The 13,299-nt window shown below is 31.6% G+C and overlaps 1 protein-coding gene across 3 annotated transcripts in view; it reads right to left on the reverse strand.

The window, feature by feature from the left end:
* LOC140434778 (E3 ubiquitin-protein ligase LRSAM1-like) overlaps nt 1-13,299 on the reverse strand; it is a 79,070-nt gene that overhangs the window by 65,086 nt on the left and 685 nt on the right. The gene's annotated exons all lie outside the window — the stretch shown is intronic.

The raw sequence follows: 13,299 nt of genomic DNA on the forward strand, positions 1-13,299 counted from the left end.
AAAAAGATAGGTCAAATTTTGTCATATTTCGCCGCTACGCACGCTGGCATCGTTTCAAGGTACCCTTACCATGGTTATGCACGAAGCGAATAGTAAAATTGCGAATCTCATGTTATAAAATTGTAAGCAAATATCCTGTTTTACCGCCAATAGCACCACCATTAGTTATCCAACCTGGGAACGATTTTACTTCAGAAGACTCTGACAATTCTTGTTAGTCATTCTAATCAATTTACTTTACAAATATCCTGATGTATCTTCAAAACTTGTTTTTTGTTTCCTGCATATTTCTAGTGTTCATTATTATATAGTCAGAAAAGAAGCAAAAAATAAATAAAAACAAAAACAAAATTTTTTTTTAAACAAAATGCAAAAAAAGTAACTGTATATTCTTACTAACATACACGCCCCCTTCATTTCCTAGGAAGGCTCATACCTCCTCGTGGTCCTTGCTGGACAGATAATATTTTGAGATTGTCTGACAGAATGAGCATTATTTACAGATAATTTTAATAAAAATATTATCAGTTATGTGCAAGCTAAATAATGAGTCAAATATTCTTATCAATAACCAAAATTAACAACTTTTAATTTAAAAGAATTAATTTGTTATTTGACAATTTTCAAACTGATGAAAAATATACAGATATACAAAAATCGGTTTTCTTTTTAAATTTAAAACAAAAATTAACAAAACTTAACAATGGTATGTGTGGGAGCCTTATAACTGGCTACCTACACTCGAGGGTTGGAAATCTTTTGATTCCAAGCCTTACTTCAAAGGACTTGTGAGTGGATGTATCTCCATAGGTTTGGTTCTTCAGTGACCGTTGAAAAATAAGGATTGTTAATGTGAGCAAATATAGCTCCAGAGAAATAAAATCACTTTAAGTTTATCGACTTATAATTAAATATTTTTAGAGTAGAGAGGCCCAAACACGGCCGTAGCGTACTATACAATGTCAAATAATTCTTTCTTTATATCACGTGAAAGAGAAAACCGTTATTTATGAGAAAAATGCCCGATCTCGGCGTAGAGAAATATTTTATACATGAATTGAGAGTTTAAAATTTCACATGCCTTAAGGGCTGTGTATGAGAACTAACTGATAAAATACTACTTGATGCGTAAAAGTGAACATTACCCCTCTTTTATTTAGGTGTGAAAACTATTTAAGATATTGAGGCGCCAATGAGTCGGGTGTCCCGAGCAAACTTGATATAGTGAATATTTTACTTATTCTACACTAAGAAAAGTGTAAAGAAATTCATTTTTATTTTATATTTTAAAAACAATATGTTCATTTCTGGAACAGTATGATCTTTCTCGAAATATACATTTGATGAATTGGCTCTTTTCTTCATTTCCACACCAATGGTCGGCATTGGCCTCAATGAGATTAAAAAACCGACGATGGTAAATTGACTTTGGAAAGAGTATACATACAAGCTGCAGGAACCACAAAATGATCTCAAAAATAAAAATAAAAGAAATTAGAAAAACAAAAACAGTCCAAATAGATGATACTGACACATCACTTGTTTGTATAAAATTGGCTATGCTTGAACTAGGAATATATCATATTCCATATAGCAAAGTAACTAGTATAGCAAAAATAGGGAGAGTAAAGTACATTCAACCAACTTACACCTCTAAACGATTAATGGAATTCGCAGAAAACCTTCCGTTGTAGTAAAAGGAACGTTGAACTGCACTGGAGCAAAAATTCAAATGGAATTTTAAAGTATGATACTTAGTAAGTATACTAGTATACTTACTGATTATTTAAATTTAAAAATCATTATCATCGTCACTAAATTCACTAGCGTAATTCACTTCACTATGTAATTCTATAATCACTGTATAATTTCACTAATTTTATTTTCCCGGATCCACCACTCTTCTATTAATTTTTCACATTTATTTACAGTTTTGGCCCATATTTCTGGAGTTCCAGTTTTACCACTGCATTCAACGTGATTATCCACTGCATTCAACGTGATTATCATAATACGTTTTACATATACCCCAGATGTGTTCGATGGGATTAAACTGGCAGTGATACGGCGCGGCGGTAACCGTAGTACTTGATGTCCATAACATGATACAATTATATAAACTATATAAACTGTTGCTTTTTCATTATGTTTCGAAATTTCCAGTAACTCTGATTTGAAGGCGTATTCCGGAAAATTGATATTATTTTTAACTAACCAATTTTTTATGTTCGGTACGTTCCACGACTGTTTTGGTTGTTTCTCCAAAATCTCCGAATGGTAAGGTGCATACCTTACCATTATCTAAAACTATAACTGATGGTTCACTCAGACTAGGACTCAAACATATCTGCATTCATATTTTCATGGTAATCAGCAGATTTTGATTTTGAAAAAAAAAATCAAATCTGCGTTTTCTATAAAGCCTTCTTTTGCCTTCGCTATCTGTGTCTTTTACTGATTTTATGCTGTCGTCTTCCCAAACTCTTTTAATTCCACCCTTTGCAAATATCCATGTCTCATCTAAGTAAACAAATGTTGCATTTTCAGATTTAAGTCTACTATATTCTCTCAAAAATTTAATTTTTTTGTGAACTACATTTCTCTTTTCTCATAAAAGTAACGTATTATTTTCTTATTTGAATTTAAATCATAAATCTCTCAACGCTTTCCAAAGGCTAGTCCTCTTAATTTCAGAAACTTGCCTTTCTCTTATTTTGGCCAGTAAAATATCTAAACTGACATTGTGTCAGTTTAGATTGTGATTGTTTTTACGCATTCGATACAAAATATTGCCAATTTGAGATTTTTCTTCATCAGGTAAGTCAATGGTCCTAGAATAATTACGAGTTGTTCTCTTGTCTTCGTGATACTCAGACACAGTAAGATCGTCTTGAGAATCTCTGACAGTCTTCATTATAGTTTTTAGCTTACGTTCACTTATCACGAGTGCGTCACAAACGCGATGATTTATACATAATAATGACTTTAAAGGTACACCATTGTGTCTTTCCACGGTAAAGTATTTATGCAAATTTACAATTAATTCATCAACATCCAACTTACGTCTATAGTTGAGTCGCTGAAAAGATGGAATGATCACGTGAATGGCACGCACTCTTAAATATTCCTCTCACTATAATATCACTTTTCCCACGTTTTCACCGCTCAACAAAAACGAATTAACACTCTCGCTATAATAATTTTATACCGTTTTTTACAGGTTATTGATTTACATTAAATTTAAACATTTTATTGGCTTTTCCGTGTAGATTAAAATTCTAAATTTAAATTTTTATAGGGTGGACAAATAAAAAAGTTTATATAAATATGTCAAAAGTAAACTTTAAATTAAATTAAGAGATAAATTAGCTTTATAAATGTAATGGAATGCGATTCGTTTGAATAGAATAGAATATCTTTATTCGCAAGAATCGGTTGACAAAGAAGTATATGATTTAAATGATTAAAAAACGCGTTTTTGTTTGGATGAATATTATAGTAAAATTTAAATTTAGTAAAGAAATTAATAATTGTAAAAGTAAATGTCAAAAATATTACAATAATTATAATTAATACATAATAATATATACATATAATATATATAATATATATATATATATATATATATATATATATATATATATATATATATATATATATATATATATATATATATGTAATATAAATAAAATAATATCAGGAATATTACAATCATTTTAATAACAAATAATATTACCTATTGTAATATTTTTCCTGGAATGATAACTTTTGTAACAATCCCGTATACAGATGGGCACTTTGCATTCTGGACATCCAGTTACTACAGCTGTGAGCTTTTGTTGTCTAAGTTGTGTATTTGCACATACATGGCAATCAGACATTTCACTGCATTGTCTTCCAGGTCGTTCTGTTGTAAAGACTTCAAGAACTGCAGATATTTGTATGTCCGCTTTATCTACCATTCGTATATTTTGCGTATAATTCATGATAGAATCAGGTTTTGATCACGGTTCTCCACGATTATTATTTGTTGATGTAAGTTTGTCATCGCCAATTGTTGTCAGCGTATATAAATCACGTGTGTTTCCACCTCATTGCTAAAATATTTTTTGATCTTTTGATCTTTTTCTTGGAGATGAAAGAGTGTTTACATCCATATTTAATAAACAGAACACACAATTAATAAAATCGTAAATAAACCTAACTCACACAATAATTAATACAAATTAATATACGTACGCGTGAACTCTACAAACAATTTTTAGCACTTCCAACAAAATTCATCAGCCAGCGGAAGTGAAACACAAATCATGATACATAAAACATTTAAGTTATAGTATCATGATACAAATAATGACGGTGTAAACAGTTTCTCAGAAGGTCCAGTTTTGACCGCCTGTCGATGCTTTCATTGAGTGATCATGCGACCTTGGATTCCATCTTTTAAGCGGTCAGGGTATAGGCATGATGGTCACTTGAAACTACACGTTTGTATTACAATGTACTGAGTTTAGATTAAGATGACAGAAACTTTCTAACTGTTGTGCTTGAGAGGTAAAATATAATATAACCGCTTACAAAGATCCCAAACACATTAAGCAAATTAGCCTAATGATCATTAGGAATGCCGATTGTAATTTAATTATGTTTGATAACAAGTTTAGAAATGGTTGGAAACTGTACATAAACAAATTAAAATGTTTCCCACAATTCTTTTATTTTTAGTAAAAGTATTTTCATTTGAAAATAAAAAGTTACATATATTTACCAAAACCCTAACTTTAACCCGTAATCGAAGACGTCTCAAAACGGTACACCCTAACAGGCGTATGGACAATCTAACCACCACTATTTAAATTGACAAAATGTTCTAGTTTACTCCGAAATATTTTTTAACAAAAATTAAAAGTGATACTTTAGTACTTTGTATATCTACTTTGAATATAAATTATCCTTAGCACGGTAGTATTTGTTTCAGAAAAAAATTATTAAACAGGTAGGTGAAAGAAATTTAGGCTAAATAACATTATGCAAGAATACTATTTATTAATAAAGAATGTAAAAAATATGCAAAACTATGAACAAGAGGCTAATAACACATATATTTATTTTATACCTAAAATTTAGCAAAGTGTTAAACATTATGGAGAACACCAGTGCAGTATACCGTGCCTTTTACTACAACGAAAAGTTTTCTGCAAATTCCGTTAATCGTTTAGAGGTGTAAGTTGGTTGAATGTACTGTCGTATGCAAGGCCCAATTACAAGATGGCGATACTAGTCTCGCTTGGACAAGTCATTGCAAGTTACATCATATCCACACTGTAATCATATCAGATTTTAAAAGTACTAGAAAAAACAGTCGTTTAACATTGTTAAAATGTAATAAAATACAATAAAAAAAACAAGATTACTGTGTTCCTGGTTGTACCGAACATACAAACAGTCGATATTGTTTTCCAAATCCGAGAAATCAAATGGATAGTTTTTGTGGATGGTTAAAAGTTATTAAAAAGGGTAGATTACATAAATTTTAAACTCATAGATAAAATTTGAAGTCCGAAAAACAGGAATTAAACGAAGGGTCATTCCGAGTTTATTTTTAAGTTTCAGATTGTCAGAATGAAGCTACAATGGAAGAAATTCCAAGTAAAAGGAAATTTGTTGACATGCATGATAATATATAAAAATATGTCTTAGATTCTTAATTGTAATAATATTCCATTATTATATATTTTGATGGGCCTTCTACTTCTGGGTAACACATGTTAATTTCTGATCATAGCATAAGGCAAGCTTGCAGGAATGCAAAAGTATAGACGATGCAAGAAAGCAGTACTTAACACCAAAGAAATGGAAAATGTATGAAAAATTTATTGAATTTAGTAATAAAATTCATAAGTTGACATATGAGTTATCAAATTATTAATACAACTTAGCTGTTCAACATTTATCGCAAAACCGCACAGTTTAGAAAATTAGCTGAACAGGTAAATCTACTAACATACACGTTTATTTTACCTCAAATTCGCACCTAAAAAAAGATTATAAAAAATGAATCTACGACAAAAGGACGCGGAAAACAACGCGAAAAAAGGACGCGTGGAAAAAAGGACGCATATTATTAATGAATTACTATAAATAGTTTATTTTAATTGACATTAGCCATTACCCCCTTTTTATCCCCATATGTTATTACAGAAAATGATTCTACCTAACCTAAAATCGGTTACGGTAAGAGTAAAAAGTGAAAAATAATTATATGAAAAAAACTTGCCCTCACATTTTATCGAGGCTTAGGACTAAAATATCTTAAGTAAAATAATAAATACTAATATAATGTTGATTCAAGATTTCTGGTATTGAAACAGGTTAGATTCCATATTATCAGAATTATGTATGGGATTAGAAAAACCCAAGTACCAGCCCAGTAAGGGGTCTAATGAGGGTTTAACGCGAACCGGAAGGTTGGTAAATTCCGCAGGTAATGTTAAGAATGTAAATAGAAACGATTAGTAAGAAAATAAAACTTTCTAATTGTTTGATAATTGTTTTTAAGAAATGAATATTACAAAAGGTCCGATATAACAAAACATCATTAACCAAATTGTTTATATAGGGGAAACTTGTCGCGGTAGGTAATTTATTCTGTTCTTAACAAGAAAACATTTTACAAATTGATATCAGTCTGTTACGATGGTGTTAGCGTTTGTGAAAAGCCAAAAAGGCAACAACTTGTTACTTTATAATGGATTTCTCCATAAAAAAGAGCGAGTGATTGGTGAAAAGACAATTTGGAAGTGTGCTACTTATAATAAGTGCAAATGTACAGGAAGAGTGCATACCGTTGTGGATGAAATTACAAAATCCACAGAACATAATCAGGTTGCAGACACGGCAAAGATTGAAGCAAAAGAAGCTTGTAACCGGATGAAAGAAGTTGCACAACAACTGGAACACTCCACCCAAGGTGTAGTAAGTGAAATTTCTCAAGGACTTTCGTTAGCTGCTACGGCACAACTTCCATCAGTGTCGTCGTTAAAAAAAACTGTGCAAAGAGTTCGGAACGAGCTAGGAGGTACGCCCGCAAATCCGAGAAATTTAGAAGAACTTGTGCTTCCTGAAGAATATAAAACAACTACAGGCGGTGAGCTATTTCTATTATTTGATAGCGGGCCAGAAGAAGAACGTATTTTGTTATTTTCAACACAAAGAAATTTAAGATTTATGGAACAATGCGATCATTGGTATGCCGATGGAACATTTAACTCAGCACCACCATTGTTTTCTCAAATATACACAATTCATGGAGTGCGATACAGTAATGTAATCCCGACTGTATTTGCACTTCTAACGAACAAAACACAAGAGACTTATACACGTGTTTTTCAGCAACTAAAGGTGTTGAATCCGGCCTTGCGCCCTCTAATAATAATGATGGACTTTGAAAGAGCGGAAATGAATGCTGCACAAACTGAGTTCCCAAATGTGAGAATCCGCGGATGTTTTTTTCATTTCTCGCAGTGTATGTGGCGCCATATTCAAAGTGCCGGATTGCAACGTAGATATATTGAGAATCCTGACTTCGCCCTTCACCTAAGACAATTGACAGCTCTTGCGTTTGTTCCAGACAACCATGTAGTCAGAGTGTACGAGGAGTTGCTCAATAGCGATTTTTATACACAAAATGAAGAACTACTAGTGCCGCTGATTAATTACTTTGAAGACACTTGGATAGGGAGATTAGCTAGAAGAGGAAATCGAAGACAACCCCTTTTTCCAGCAAATGTATGGAATTGTTACGATTTGGCAGACCAAGATATACCTCGAACTAATAATGCTGTCGAAGGATGGCACAACAGCTTTTCTTCTCTTCTCAATAGTGCACATCCGAATATTTGGAAATTTATTAATTCTCTAAAAAAAGAATATGATTTAAATGTTTTGAAAATAGAGCAGTACATTTCGGGCAATGTACCTCCACGCAAAAGAAAATATCAAGATACATCAAACAGGATAAGGGCTATTGTTGCCGATTATGCTGACAGGCCAACTTTAGAATATTTGAGAGGCATTGCTCACAATTTTCAGTTGCAAACATAAAAAAATACAAAAAAAATTAATATCAAAAATAAAATGACAAAAAAATTCCAAAAAAGCAAAAAATAAAAAAAAAAACTTGTAAACACGCCAGCTTCTGCTGCCAGTCCTAAGCCTGGATAAAGTGTGAAGGCAAGTTTTTTTCATATAAATATTCTTCACTTTTTACTTTTACCGTAACCGATTTTAGGTTAGGTAGAATCATTTTCTGTAATTATATATAGGGGATAAACGGGGGTAATTGCTATTGTCAATTAAAATAAACTATTTATAGTATTTCATTAATAATATGCGTCCTTTTTTCCACGCGTCCTTTTTTCCACGCGTCCTTTTTTCGCGTGTCCTTTTTTCCGCGTCCTTTTGTCGGTATACCATAAAAAATACCCAAATTTTGCCAATTAAATAAATGTGTTAATAATTAAAGGTATATAATGAAAGCAGCCAATCAGCCACACATTTACAAAAGCAATCAGCTCGTAAAATATAAAAATTGTTTATCTCAAAGAGTATCTGTGACCTCAGGATTTCCTCAGGGGTCTCATATTGGGTCTTTCTTATTTAATATATTTATCAGTCATTAAAAGAAGTTTCTAATATGTACTTGTTAACAACCATTTCGAATTTTTAGTAACTTAGTTGAGGCATCTTTGTTACAAAATGATCTTAAATGCTTAGCTGGTCGGTGTGAGGTAAATATGCTATACTTAAGTATAAAAAAATGTTTTAAAATTACTTTTGGCAGGCCAAGGGAGACTGTAAAGTATTATTATTATATAAACAATGTACCCATGGGAGGCCATCAGGATTATTTTCAGGGAGGTGTATTTTCATCTACATGCTATTGACCAATATAAAATATAGAACTTACATGTATAACTATGTACTTTCATTCCAGATAAGGGGTACAATTGCACCCCTTTGCCAGAACCCATGAATGTACCTTTAAAGCAACTTAATAATATTAAAGATTTGGATATACATTTTAATTCTAAATTAAGTTTTAAATATCATATTAATGAAACTTCAACTAAAGCTTTAAATATGTTGGTATTTATTTTTAGAAATAGTAATCAGTTTTCAGAACAAATTTTAAAAATGTTATACTTAATTTTAAGTTCAATCAGTTTTGGAGAATGGTTCTGTTCTTTGGCCTCTTTCATATTATAATGTTGATATCTACAGTGCTGAGAGAGTTCAAAATAAATTTTTGAGGGTGTGAGCTTACAAAATTGATTTTATTAGGCAGTAATACACATATAATAATATACTTTTAATACTTAATTAACTACTAATTACTACAAACTATGGTGAAACTGAACTCATTACAAGAATTTTAAAAACTTTTAATGAGCACAGCAGTAGCTTAGAATTTTTTGAAATATCTACAACATATTTAAGAAATCAGTTAAGGTGCTGAGTATCTAAGTTCTTAGTTTAGTTTAATTCTAATTTTGGTTTGTATTTTTTTAACACAACTCGTGCTTCATACAGGTTGACACTATTCTTTTGTAAAAATGGTATATCTGTAAATAAATAAACAAAAACAAAAAAATCAATAAAAATGTTATATTTGTGAAAGTGTTTGCGCCTTTCTTAATCTAGAATCCCTAATAAACAGAGGACCTGCAAAATCTACACCTACAGTGTAGAAAGCGCGCGACATTCTAACTCTATCCAATTTCAGCTTTCCTTTCAGCTTTCCTTTTCTTAGCAATTCCACTTACTTTCATCTCTTGCTCGCTTCTTGACGATTGTTTCTTTTACAACTGTTTGTTTCTGTTCTACGGCAACACTTTCAGAATAACTTTGTGCGAGTAATTAAATTTCAACACTACAGAAAATCGTATATGACTAGGTACGGGGTCACCTGGGATCTCTGTCCGGATCGTCAAATTATTCGCCTGAGCTGTTACTACCCGACATTTTGCCGTTATTTAACAGTCTTAAAATATCATAAAATGAGACAATACCGACGTAAATTAAAGACGAATAACAACCTACTAAACGCGGCATCGTAGCATTGAGGCCATGGCGAAGTCTTCCACATTTTGTAAGTGCTGCATCGAAGCGGCTAAAATATGAATTATTTATTCAGTACAAAAACCAGGCAGTTCCGGAGCTGTCTCCTTTTTGTACTCAATACAATAAGGAAACATCTAAATATTCATAATTGGTGAAAATACGGAAGTGATACCTTTTCTTTTTAAAAACACTTTTTGGTTTGATATGTATGGCTTCGTTAAATGTAGTATTTTGGTTTTTAACTGAAGGTGAAATTAAATTTAAAACATATTTAAACTGAATTATATTCATTCTAAAATATCCATAATATTTTTCATCGTCATCAATTAATTCTCTGTATAAAGTCTAGTATTCACATTCCTTCTTCCTTTCTCTTAGCATTGGATGTACTTCAAACCTTCTTTTTAACACTGTTTTTCATTCTTCATCGTTAAGTAGAAGAGCAATTTCACATAATTTTTGTCGAGAAAAGCAAGATCATATCTTCACTGAATCAAACTGAAATGTTCTATGTATGAAAATGTGAACGCGCAGCCCAATTGCTGGAGTGGAAACGCTACGTGCCTTAAACTATACGTGCACGATAATATGCCGCGACCTTCAGTGGCGTTATTTACATCAATTTTTAAATGATCCGATTTTGAATCCCATTTTAAACCCAAAATTTTGCAAGGTGTATCATGAAGATTCAAATCCAGTTCTAAAGCGTTTTGATCAGAAATCTTATTTAAAAAGCGGGGCGAATTAGAAGACCATTTATGTAAAGCGAAACCATGCTGGTTCAATATTTGATTCAATTCTCCATAAAGACCTTCAAGCTCAGAAAATTGATCGGTTCCACCTAAGATATCGTCCATATATGTTTGGGATAACAAAGCGCTAGCTGCTAATGGAAATTTAGGGTTATTTTGTGCAATATCTTTAAGGACGCGGGTGGTTAAAAATGGAGAACAATTTTGTCCAAAACTGAGACGGGACAATTCAATGCATTTAAAATCCTCAGAGGGTGAGTCTCTCCACAATATATTTTGTAAATAGCGGTGTTTGGGCGAAATTTCAATTTCTCTATACATCATCTTTATATCTGCAGTCAAAATAAATATAAATGTCCTAAACCGGCAAAGAATATCAAATAAATTATCCTGTACTTGATAACCCTTTAGTGTAAGATCATTCAGCGAATATCCCGAAGTAGATTTGGCAGAAAAGTCATATACGACACGTAGTTTCGTGGATGTTGCCTGTTCTCTAATCACTGCATGATGTGGTATAAAGTATTTTAATTCGTTAGTGATATTATCATACAAGTTTAAAGGTATAACTTTTGCGTGTTTTAGCGTTAGATATTCTTCAATAACTTTTTTATATTCATTATAAAAATTTTGATCATTTTCAAATTTTTATAGTTATCAAGTTTATTCATATATAAGAAAACATCCTTAGTTGAAGTGATAGTTAGTAGTAATATTTAATCTGTATCAGTGCTTGTGTTTGTAGTGTGTCATGGACCAGTGTATAGACAGTGATCGGGGCTATTTCAATAAAGAACTTGCGCTAAAACTTTGGCTAGATATTAACTTAGTTGTAGTAACATTCAATTATTAAATTACGTATTGTTTGAACTGTTGTGTTCTTATTTCCCACGCCAGTGGGTGGTCCTTCGGATTGGAAGTAATTACAAGACTTAGTACTCTCTAAATGGTAGCAATATCGCCATCCTAATTTGTTGAACAAATGTCCGTTTAATTCTACCATTTTTGTTGGTCACTTCGAGACAGATGAGAAACCAGTTGTACCAAATTATCTGCAAGTGATATCTCGCTTTTATTAGAAAACTTTCGCAAAAAATAAAATTTAAGTCCAATCTAGTCAAAGTTGTTTATCACCGAAATGAATCCCAAGAAGGTCTCCAGACATTGTTAGGTATCGGTAGTGTTAAATTTATTATTTAAAATATTTCATAGAAAATTTTATACTCAAAAGATTCAATCATCTTATTGTTGTCAATTGTACTGTTTTGTAAAAGTTGCTGAAATGACTTCTCAGAATTTAACCAAGCAAATTGGGGGTTTTAAATCTCAATTGACCCATATTGAAAGCTTTTTGAATTCATATGATTTGAATAATAAACAGCTAATACAATTAAAGTATGATAGTTTATTAGGAACTTATAAAAAATTAAAAGATTTATTAGATCAAGCTGAAGAGTTAAGTTTATAACTTGATAAAAACAAGAAGCGACCAGCTCAGCTGGGATACAATTTGATACTGATTACGCAATAGTCTAAAAACACGTAAACCAAAAATGCGTCGAATTATATCGAATTCAAAACTAAAAACTAACTAATATGTGAGCAATCAGATAAGCTGGGGTACAATATTATACTGACTTAAAATTCCGATTTACAATACCTGAGTATTGCACGGGTTTTCGAGCGGCGGGGGACAACTTCGATATTTCTATACAGAGGTAGGTAAAAACCAACCTTTTGAATTCTTTTCTAACAGAGAAATTTTTGGAAGTGGCCGGAGAAAGTTAATCTACAGGTAAACATATCTTTTAAATACATTTTCGACTTTCATGAGAATTTACCTAGGTAGAAGTTATGAATTGTAAGTTAATTGCTACCAGTGGCGTAGCAACACTTAGATACATTTCTTACAGAAATTTATCCACATTCTACCGTAAACTTTTCGTAAAATAGCCAACAGCTTTTATTTTATTAAAATATGAAACAGTATATTTTTAAATACTTAGACATCATGAAATTTCAAATGGTGTTTCCAATTACCCTGACTGACCCTATTGCAAATTATCAAATTAGGCTTTTTTAGAAAAATGAAATTCCCACTTTTTTAAAAATTCTCCTGAACAATGCATCAAGTGCCATTGCTCAAAGCTTTCTAAAACAGTAAAAAGTAGAAATTTTTTTATCATTACCCCATATTGTACAGATCAACAAAATTTTGCAGTAAAGGGCCACCACTGTTCAGTACAAGAAGAGAAAATATAAGATTTATTTAGATATGGCAAGATTTTTTGGGTTATTCTATGTATTATGTGTTATAGTATTATATTTATGTATTCTATATATTATATGTTATAGTATTATAGGGTGTACAGTGTACTCCATCCAATACAAACAAAAGTTTGTTTTGATATGGATCATGGGTATT

The sequence above is a fragment of the Diabrotica undecimpunctata genome, chromosome 2 (assembly GCF_040954645.1).
Source record: "Diabrotica undecimpunctata isolate CICGRU chromosome 2, icDiaUnde3, whole genome shotgun sequence".
NCBI classification, from domain to species: domain Eukaryota; kingdom Metazoa; phylum Arthropoda; class Insecta; order Coleoptera; family Chrysomelidae; genus Diabrotica; species Diabrotica undecimpunctata.